Source organism: Salvia miltiorrhiza, chromosome 2 (assembly GCF_028751815.1).
Source record: "Salvia miltiorrhiza cultivar Shanhuang (shh) chromosome 2, IMPLAD_Smil_shh, whole genome shotgun sequence".
NCBI lineage: Eukaryota > Viridiplantae > Streptophyta > Magnoliopsida > Lamiales > Lamiaceae > Salvia > Salvia miltiorrhiza.
The window spans coordinates 11591038-11601790 of record NC_080388.1 but is presented as its reverse complement, the minus strand read 5'-3'; the positions used below and the strand labels follow the sequence as shown (position 1 = coordinate 11601790).

Sequence of the window (10753 nt, the reverse complement as noted above, 5' to 3'; positions counted from 1 at the left end):
GTGTGTGCAGCGTGAGTTAGGTGAGATAGAGGGATAGTGGGCAGTTGGGGGGGTGGTTAGGGGTAGGGTAGGTTAGATATTTAGGATATTAACCCGTTAGTCGTTAAATATCTCGTTTCGTCTCGTTTTAACGATTAACTACCCATACTGTTCGTTACTCGCCCTCTCAACCTCTACTCACTTTCATTGCACTCGTAATTCTATATAAATATAGAAAACACAAGCTCGTTCTCGAAATTCTGATAAACGAGCTCGGTTCGTTTATCGAGAAAATCTAGTTCACTATTCACTCGTCGTCCAAAAATAAAAACTTTCATTATTGGACTCGTATCGAAAAACTAAGAATATTTTTCGACGACGTGCACGTAAGATTTTGAAAGTCGACAAAAAGACGAAATAGCAGTATTTTACTATTCATCGTCAAAAAGTCAAAATTTTCAAAAGCGTCTTAACGGACTCAGATCTCACTTCCGAGTTCACCGTTCTCATTCAAATAATTATCTCGAATTATTCGAATACTCAAACTCAAATACGAATATAAAATCTCACATCATTCTTACATCATCGAAAGAACATCTCAACATCTTTAAAAAAAAAAAACTTCATATAACTCATCATCTCTTTACAAAGTAATCAAACAAGGGATCTATACCCTAATTACTCAAACTTAAGCAATTAAACACGTCATCAAAAGCACGGGTATTACATACCTTCCCCCTTAAAATAAATTTCGTCCCGAAATTTGTACCTCTTGTAAATGTTTCGGGTACTTCTCTCACATCTTATCCTCAAGCTCTCTTTCCACTTCTTTCTAAGTATCATATCTCCATTGGACCTTATCCAATGCAATCGACTTATTACTCGATTGCCGAATTTTATAATTTAGCATCATCTGAGGTCTCTCTTCATAACTCAAGTCTGGTTCTAAGATCATTTCTTCTTAGTAAACCACATGGTTTGGGTCGGAAATATGTATCCTCTCAATTGTGACACGTGAAACACGTTATGCACATTTCCAAAGCTAGGTGGCAAAGCCAACCTATACGCTATTGGACCTATCTTTTGCAATATCTCGTAAGGACTTATAACTCTGGGTCTAAGCTGTCCTTTAACTCCAAATCTATTCATCCCCTTTGAGGGTGAAACCTTCAAGAAAACTTTGTCTCTTATCTCGAAACTTTGTCTCACATCTTATAGGTAAACTCAATTAGTGGCAACACATTATCCCGATTTACTCCTCTATCAAGGATAGTAGTTCCTATAATATCTTCTATCGCCTGCTATGCTAAAATTCATCCTTGTACCCAACTCTTTCTGTAACTCATCCAAAAACGTGATGTAAATTTTTTTTTTTTTTTCTGAGGTGATCTACACCGGTACTCAATGCAATCTTATAATCTCACGAACGTACAATTGTGATAACTTATCTGGTCCATACGCGATTAGGATCGGTATGAAATGTGCAGATTTTGTTAGTCGATCTATAATCACCCAAATTGCTGTATTTCCTCTTTGACTTTTGGGTAAAGCTGTCACAAAATCCATCGCTATGTGATCCCATTTCCACTCGGGAATCTCCAACGGTTTTAACTTCCCATAGGGTCGTTGGTGTAATGCTTTCACTTGCTGACAAGCTAAGCATCGCTCTACAAACGAAGCTATGTCTCATTTCATTCCGTCCCACAAAAATCTATTTTTTTACAACCTGATACATCTTTGTGCCTCCTGGGTGGGCGGTGTAAGGCGTGTTATGAGTCTCACTCATGATCGTATTTTTTTTTTTTTAAACTCTTGAGATCTCCTGCTCTTACCCTTTCTCGTAACTTGTTCATTGTCTCATCTTTCCTTGTGCTTCAATCACCATTTTCCTCAAACTAGGCATCGTCGCAACAATACTTGCTATCGTCCCTGGTGGTTTTATCATCTCTATCCTCATCTTGTCAAAGTCCTTTATAAGCTCATCCTCTCTCGTGAGAATACATCCTAACTTTGACGAGACCTTTCGGCTCAATGCATCGGCTACTACATTGGCCTTGCCAGGGTGATAGTTAATGTCGCAGTTAACATCCTTTACTAATTCGAGCCATCTCATTTGCCTCATGTTAATATCCTTATGCTTGAAAAAGTATTTCAAAGTTTTGTGGTCCGTGAAAATCTCACATCTAACTCCGTAGAGATGATGTCTCCAAATTTTTTTTTTTTTGGGCATGCACAACGGCTGCAAGCTCTAAATCATGCATTGGATAATTTATCTCGTGGGATCTAAGTTGTCGTGATGCAAAGACTATAACTCTTCCTTCTTGCATCAAAACACATCCTAGCCCATTCTTTGACGCATCTGTGTAGATGGTATACTCTTTATCCATTTCCGGGACTAGCAGCACTGGTGTTGTAGTCAATTTCCTTTAAGCTCTTAAAAACTCTCTTTACACTCCTCTTTCCAATTGTACTTAGCTTCTTTTCTCGGTCTTGCTATCGTGGAAAATCCTTCAATAAACCTCTTCTAGTATCCTGCTAAGCCTAAAAAGCTGCAAATCTCGTTAGGCGTAGTTGGTGATCTCCACTCATGTACAGCTTGTACCCTGACGGGGTCAACTTTAATTCCTTTGGATGATACAATATGTCCTAGAAAAGTTACTTCGTTCAACCAAAACTCGCACTTGGTGAATTTGGCAAAAAGCTTCTCAACTCTTAGCGTTTCCAACATCGTTCTCAAATGTTTTGGCGCTCCTGCTCATTCTTCGAATAGATGAGAATATCATCTATGAAAACTAGGATAAATTTATCCAGTTATTGATGGAACACTCGATTCATGTGATCCATGAAAACTACTGGTGCCTTCGTCAAACCGAATGGCATAACTATGAACTCATAGTGCTCATACCTCATTTGAAAAGCTGTCTTAGGTGTATCCTCCTGTCAAAATTTGAACTAGTGGTAATATGATCTCAAGTCAACTTTCAAGAAAAACTCGCTCCTCGTAATTGATCAAACAAGTCATCTATCCTCGGCAAAGGATATTTGTTCTTGAGTGTCAATTTATTCAGCTCTCGATAATCTATGCACATTCTCAACGTGTCATCCTTCTTTTGACAAAAAGACTGGTGCTCCCCACGGGGATACACTACGTCTAATAAAACCTAACTCGAGCAATTCTTGTAGTTGAATCTTCAGCTCTTGTAGCTCCTTAGGCGCCATTCTATGGGTGCCTTCGACACTAGTGCTGATCCAGGTTCTAGGTCGATAGTGAACTCCAACTATCTTGTTGGTGGCAATCCTGGTAAGACCTCGGGAAATACATCTCTATATTCCCTTACCACTGCTACATCCTCAAAGTTTTTTTTTACTTGATTCTCCTTCATCATTCAAGTAAACTAGGTAAGCTTGTGCTCCTTTCTTCTTTACCAATTTCGACGCCTGAAGTGCCGAAATGATTGGAATTCTCTTCTTTCTATCAATGTCGTGAAAACATGTCTGTTCCTTCCCAGGTGGTTGGAAAGTTATCTGTCTCTTCTTACAATCAATCGGGGCAAAGTTCTCTGCTAACCAGTCCATCCTTAGAATAATGTCTACGTTCCACATAGGCATTAAGTGCAAGGTTCTTGTTTTCATCTTTAGTGATCCTAACTCAAACTCTAATTTAGAAATCATGTGAGAAACTGTAGTAGCTCTTCCTACAGGAGTGATTACTCTCAACTTGGGACTAGCTCGTTTTGGTTCGAGTTTGAAGGTAACATGCTTCAAACACTTAAAGAATGCGAGGCTCCTGTATTAAACAGGATTCTAACTGATGCATCCAATAACTTGCCCAATACTACCTTAAAGTCCTGCCTTAAACCGGCACATAAAACTCAGACATCTCATCATCAGTATCCATCTTCTGATGAGCAAATCGTGATAGCTCACAGAATTCTCGGTTATACTCTACAACCGATTTCTTTCCTTGCATCAAACTTCGATAGTCAGCCTCTTGCTGCTTACTGTACTCCTTGGTACATATTTCTCAAGAGTAGCCTTGAATTGTTCTCAGGTGTAGTTTACCAGTTGCTCGGGTGTTAAAGTCTTCTGACGTGCCTCTCACTAGTCTTATACATCAAAAGAATCTACTAGGATAACTCAAAAGTTGTAAGGGTTCAACACTAGAACGACATCAAAACAAATTGTTCAAGAGACTCAAATGAATGACCAGAGGGTAGAATGAAGTAACTACCAGGTCGAACAAAAATGACCTAGAGTAAGAACCCATCTGGCTTTTCAACCGAAAGTTGAAACACATGGGTTTATAAACCCAAAACACGTCTACTGAGATTTGGATCATGCGGACTGGCCAGGTCCAACATAATCACTCCCCAGTCACACGGGATATACTATCCCGAACTTGGAAATTCTGTGTCTTCTAAACCCTCAACATACTATACATAACAAAATTTAAGTTCACACCAGCAAGCTAAAAGCTTAAACTCAGGGTCCTATGTTCTAGACTCTTGTTTCGAAAGTTCAATATTTTTCGACTCTCCTCTCATGTTGCGGTGGTGGTGGCGGAGTATTATCCCGCCTATCCTTCACATCACACTCTTGATGACATCTTTGAGGCATTTTTGAAATCACAAAAGGAAAACTCAACTCGACCAACGCTCTAAGCATCCTCAAAACTCAAGTTCAATTTACTAACTCAACTTTAAGGAAACCCTCACGGTCACCTCAACATTCATCTGTAAGGCAATAAGCACTCACGAAATGCTAACAAAAAGACCACTCTGGTCAACCTAATATATCCATCAGTAGAATGCCTCTTTTTAGAGGGCTTACATAAAGGGGTTATTTAAACCCTACAAAAACCATAGTATCTATCGTAATGTCCCTTCTAAACCGACACCATTAATAGTACTATGTCTCGGTCTGGACCTCCTACGGTAATTGCTACTAGTTAACTCATCTAGTTACTACTTTAGCACACTAGGAACATCCATCTATTTAACATCAGTAGGGTACTATATTTGCATGCTTATCTATCATCATGTCAAAATCTCAAGTACCAGTATCTCCTAAGTAAGTTATATACATCGCAATGTAATTGCAACTAATCAAAAACGAGGGTGTACTGCGCATACTCTCAAGGTCATCCTTAGCTCTAGCCTACATCGACTTCTCTTCTCATCCTCATCAACTCTAGCCCTCCTCGGCTACTTCTCATCCTCATTATCGTTTATCATTTTATCATCTTTGGTAACTGATACTCAAGGATCGACTCGATATCTACTACACTCTTCTAGAGTCCCTGGTAGAAAACAGGCATCCGGTCAGTAGATCCGCATAGAAAATCTGGGTATCTGTAACAAATCCCATCTCCTGTGGGTCAAATGCTCAAGACGACATGTCCCATCATATTGAGTGGCTTTCTTCCTTGCTCAATCCTACCACTCGATTGGTAGCACGGGGACTAGGTGCACGATGCCATCCAGTCTAGTAACAACCATAAGGCTTTCATCCTTTCATAGTCTATGAACATGTGTTTGAAAATCTGCTAAGGTATCTCTGTACCACATACTGTACGCCTCGTCCTCGTATCCGATCTTTCCTGAGTTCGATCTCACAACAGTCCACTTTCGTGCAGTGCCAACAGTCCTGGCCAACCTATAAGGAGAACTTAAAGGTGACTCTAGGAACTAACTCTACTTGGCTCCAGCAACAGAAATAAACAAAACATAACTTAGCAAAACTCCTATTAAGTAGTACTGTTATCTTAAAACTCAAGCTCAAAACATCTAAATTCTCATCTCGTCCCGTCTTTACTTAGTAGGGAATCTCTCTAAACAATGATATTAGATCCCTTAATCTAAATCATCGTGACTCAGTAAGACAACTCAACAATTCTCTCTCAAAGCCATCTCCAAAGACTATGGCTCATGATACCTCCTCAAGTACCATTAAGGTTGCGTGAGCAAAACTCGCGTCACAAAACAACTCAACATATCGTACAATATGTCATTGCAGCATGCTAATAACTCATCATTAATCATGCTATTATACTCAAGCTCATAACTCAAACTCATAACTCAAACCAACAAGTACTTAAAGCAATTGCTAATTCTCTCAAGCTTTAGCTCTAAGTTCTCATTTCATCCTTCTACTTAGTAAAAAAAATCTCTCTTAACAATGACATTAGATTCCTTCATCTAAATCATCGTGACTTATCACAATTGCTCAAACAATTCTCATCACAAAACATCTCAAATACATCACATCATAACTCATAATTATGCATCCTCAATCATATAACATCATATGATATAAACGCTCTCATGATTCATCATGTAACATCAACATATGCTCTTACAACATAATAATTCATTATTAATCATGTTGTCATCCTCAAACTCAAACTATGCACCTTTAAAGTGTAACATCATAACTCATCATATAACCTCAACATCATGCTCTTCAAAATTTAACGTCAAATAAACTTTGAAATTTTACATACCTCGTTGAGCCTGGTGTGATGGTGCGCTGAGCTCACGGTTGTTAATAACTATTAGTCTAGTGACTCATTCTAGACTAAACTCAAGACTTCTAATTCAGAGCTTTCCTTCGCTCTGATACCACTCTGTCACAGCCCGCCCTAACTAGGGATAGTTAGGCCGAGTGATCCACGACTAGGGATGGGGTTAAAGAAGAAGGGGAAGAAAAGGGGCGTCATTTATAGCCGTAAAACTTACTCATCTTAATAAAACTCGTCATTTTTATTCATTAATACTCAATTGAAAACAGTCTATGAAAGACTGCATAAAAGTTAATTAATATCATTAATCAAGTTATACATCATATGAAACCATTCTCTTAAGACTCAAAGTATGACATAACATACTATAACATCAACAACATCTTGCAGCGGAAAGTAGCTAGACATATGTATGAAGACATATTCTAGACAGGTTAACTATTTATTAACAACCCTGGAGACTCCGCTCATTGCAGCACCATCATCACATCAGCTCAACCTGCACATTTAGAAAACATATGCAGGGCTGAGTACAAAAGCACTCAGTGGGCACGTATGCCTAGGTATAAAAATACATGCTTCAAAACTGTAAATTGTCATGCCATCATAAACAGTACAGCAAGGGAGTTTTTCGCTAAAAAGGCCCAAGCTTACTAAATTCATTTGTGATTCTTAAAGTTCGTCTGCAGACTAAGTTCTCTTGTAATCTATCATATCTGGAACTTTGTGCCGGAGAGGTGGCCACCTCTCACGGTCACTTGACCGGCCAACCCGCTAGATGACTCACGGTCACTGGTGTACACTAGCCCTGGCAGGATAGCTATCAACTGCTCAGGACCCGAATTCGATTGCATCATTGGCAAAGCCAAAGCAGATAGATATCATACTAAAATTTAAACATTTTATGGCAAGACAATACTTGAAATAACTTTAACTCAAAGATTTTGTCATGAAATAACTTGCTCAAAGGTAGCATTAAACTCGTTTGATAGATATATAAAACTGAAATTAACAGTTAAATCATCTCATGCATTCATTCGTATAAGAGGCCTACGACAAGCAGGGGATCTCTATATACGTATAGTAAAAGTAATGCCCACCTCGTTGTGTCTCTGTATCAATGAGTAACGTCACTCTCTCCCTCAAGTCGTTACTTCCCAAAAGGACCTTCATCGTTATGAAGAATTGGTGAGAAGTTATAAAAGAAACCTCGATTAATAATCTAATCTCTTTTATGAAACATTAGTATCTCTAATGTTCATCTCTCTTGATTGTTAATCAATATAACAATTATTATCTCTCGTCATTACTCATTAATTATAACATCCTTATGTTATAATTAGCAGCGCTTCAATTAAAAGAAATATTTAACACATCGAAAAGTCCACTTTCTTAGCAGATCTATTCGCTCTCATCTCGTCTAATTAACCAATTAGAAAGTTAAACTTTCCATTAGGTATGTATTTGAGTCACAGGTCAACAAGAATTGACTATGCTCAAATTCTAATTTCACTAAAAATTTCGGCATGACCTATTCATATATAATGTCAGCCACGAGATTTCAACGCGTGAATCTCACTACGTGAACTCGTCTCTCGACTCAAAACTTAACATCTTGACATCTTTTCAACGCAAACCAAACAATTCAAAATCATCAAAACTCTTTATCAGTAAACTATCATTTATACTCGACACCAATTGTTCGAGTGTCAGATACCAACATTTATGTGCGTTAATCATAACTCTCACAACTCACACCATTTAGTCATATCGTATCATCCATCAAAACAAATATAATCAAGTTGTTTTCTAGAAAGTTTTGCTGTTTTTGTGTCATCTTTAAAAATTCATAACAACCAACTCAATCATCATAAACTCTCATACCAATTGATCTCAAAAACTTCATGAAGTGTAGTTCACTCTAAAAATGGTAGTTAACCAAAAAGGTTAAAGGTTTTTGGAGATATTGCTCTTTTAGTGCAGGCTGTCAAAGATTGACAGTTTCTGCCAATTTTGTTTAGGCCATTAGAAACCAAGGCAAACCTTAATAAAATTCCATCAAATTTAATCAGCCAAAACTAAAGGTATCCTTGAAGATTTGGTTAAAAATTTCACAAGAGAAAACGTTCATATGATCTGCCAAATAAACAATGAAACTCATACACTTTTACTGTTGGACAAATATGACAGCAGAACAGGGCATTTTTGAAATAATAAACTGCTCTGTTTCAGAGGTCATAAAAATCGAAATCTTATGTTTTTAGAAAAGTATTGAAGTCTAGTTTCGTTTAAAAAAAACGGTGATGCAAAATCCTTAATGGATTAATAGATATAAACGTTTTTGTGAAGTCTACCAATAGTTGACAGATTCTGTCAAGGATTTTTCAAAATATCTTTAAAATAGCAAACATCATTCAAAAGACATGAAATTTTGCAGCAACGAAATACACATATCATAGATAAACATACTAAAATTTCAGAGCCATCAAGCAATGAAAACTCATCGAAACATAAGCTTGAAACTGCTGTAAAATTTTGACAGAATTCCAGTTTTAATTTCGTTCAACAATTATCATCCATAAATTGTAAATCAATTAGCATGCTCATGTGATATCGTAGAACACATATACGCAATAATATTCATTATGCAACGCCTCAAACTTCACGAATTTAAATAATCATACTCTAAAAATTTATACAATTTTCGTGCTTGGAAAAATACGAATTTAATATATATCGATTCTAGCATACCCCTAAGCACAAATATCAAGTCAAAACGATCAAACAAAAATCGAAAGACAAGCTAATATGTGAAAAACGGGGCTGCCCTCATGGGTTTCATAGCTACGGTTCGTTCCGTTCTTACTCCCTTCATTAAACATGCTCAACATCTACCCAAGAACAACATACTAAAATTTCACGACGATCCGACGTCGTTTCAAAATAAAGTCGAGAATCGACGTTTTTCGACGTCGACGAAAATCGAAAAGAAAACCATCAAAACGTAGGTAGAGATCTTACCTACTTAGATACGTGATCGAAAAGATGATCGGCGCTCGTCTCGGTGCTCAAATCGGAGGTCAAAAGCTTGAACACCAAAGAAATGGTGTTAACGTGAAGTGTGTGTGTTTCTAATGTGTTTTAGTGTGTGTGTTGTGTGTGCAGCGTGAGTTAGGTGAGATAGAGGGATAGTGGGCAGTTGGGGGGGTGGTTAGGGGTACGGTAGGTTAGATATTTAGGATATTAACCCGTTAGTCGTTAAATATCTCGTTTCGTCTCGTTTTAACGATTAACTACCCATACTCTTCGTTACTCGCCCTCTCAACCTCTACTCACTTTCATTGCACTCGTAATTCTATATAAATATAGAAAACACAAGCTCGTTCTCGAAATTCTGATAAACGAGCTCGGTTCGTTTATCGAGAAAATCTAGTTCACTATTCACTCGTCGTCCAAAAATAAAAACTTTCATTATTGGACTCGTATCGAAAAACTAAGAATATTTTTCGACGACGTGCACGTAAGATTTTGAAAGTCGACAAAAAGACGAAATAGCAGTATTTTACTATTCATCGTCAAAAAGTCAAAATTTTCAAAAACGTCTTAACGGACTCAGATCTCACTTCCGAGTTCACCGTTCTCATTCAAATAATTATCTCGAATTATTCGAATACTCAAACTCAAATACGAATATAAAATCTCACATCATTCTTACATCATCGAAAGAACATCTCAACATCTTTAAAAAAAAAAAAAACTTCATATAACTCCTCATCTCTTTACAAAGTAATCAAACAAGGGATCTATACCCTAATTACTCAAACTTAAGCAATTAAACACGTCATCAAAAGCACGGGTATTACAATTTTTCTTAAACTAGGTATTGTCTCAACAACGCCTGCTATAGTTCCAGGTGGTTTAATCACTTCTATCTTCATCTTGTCAAATTCTTTTATAAGCTCAACTTCTCTCGTGAGAAGATGTCCTAATTTTGACGAGACTTTTCGGCTTAATGCGTCGGCTACTACATTAGCCTTGCCTGGGTGGTAGTTAATACCACAGTCATAGTCCTTTACTAATTCGAGCCATCTCCTTTGTCTCATGTTTAGATCTTTTTGCTCGAAAAAGTACTTCAGACTTTTGTGATCAGTAAAAATCTCACACCTAACTCCATATAGGTGATGTCTCCAGATTTTTAATGCATGTACTACTGCAGCTAGTTCCAGATCATGAGTCGGATAATTCAACTCATGA

General features: G+C 37.5%; 1 long non-coding RNA gene across 1 annotated transcript; it reads right to left on the bottom strand.

Annotated features, from left to right (window-relative positions):
- Positions 1-6721: 6721 nt before the first annotated feature.
- On the bottom strand, positions 6722-9654 carry LOC131011206 (uncharacterized). The gene is made up of 3 exons (XR_009096792.1): positions 9521-9654; positions 7600-7666; positions 6722-6998 (listed from the first exon to the last, which is right to left on the bottom strand). It is a non-coding gene; the product is annotated as an uncharacterized LOC131011206 (long non-coding RNA).
- Between the last annotated feature and the right edge of the window lie 1099 nt (positions 9655-10753).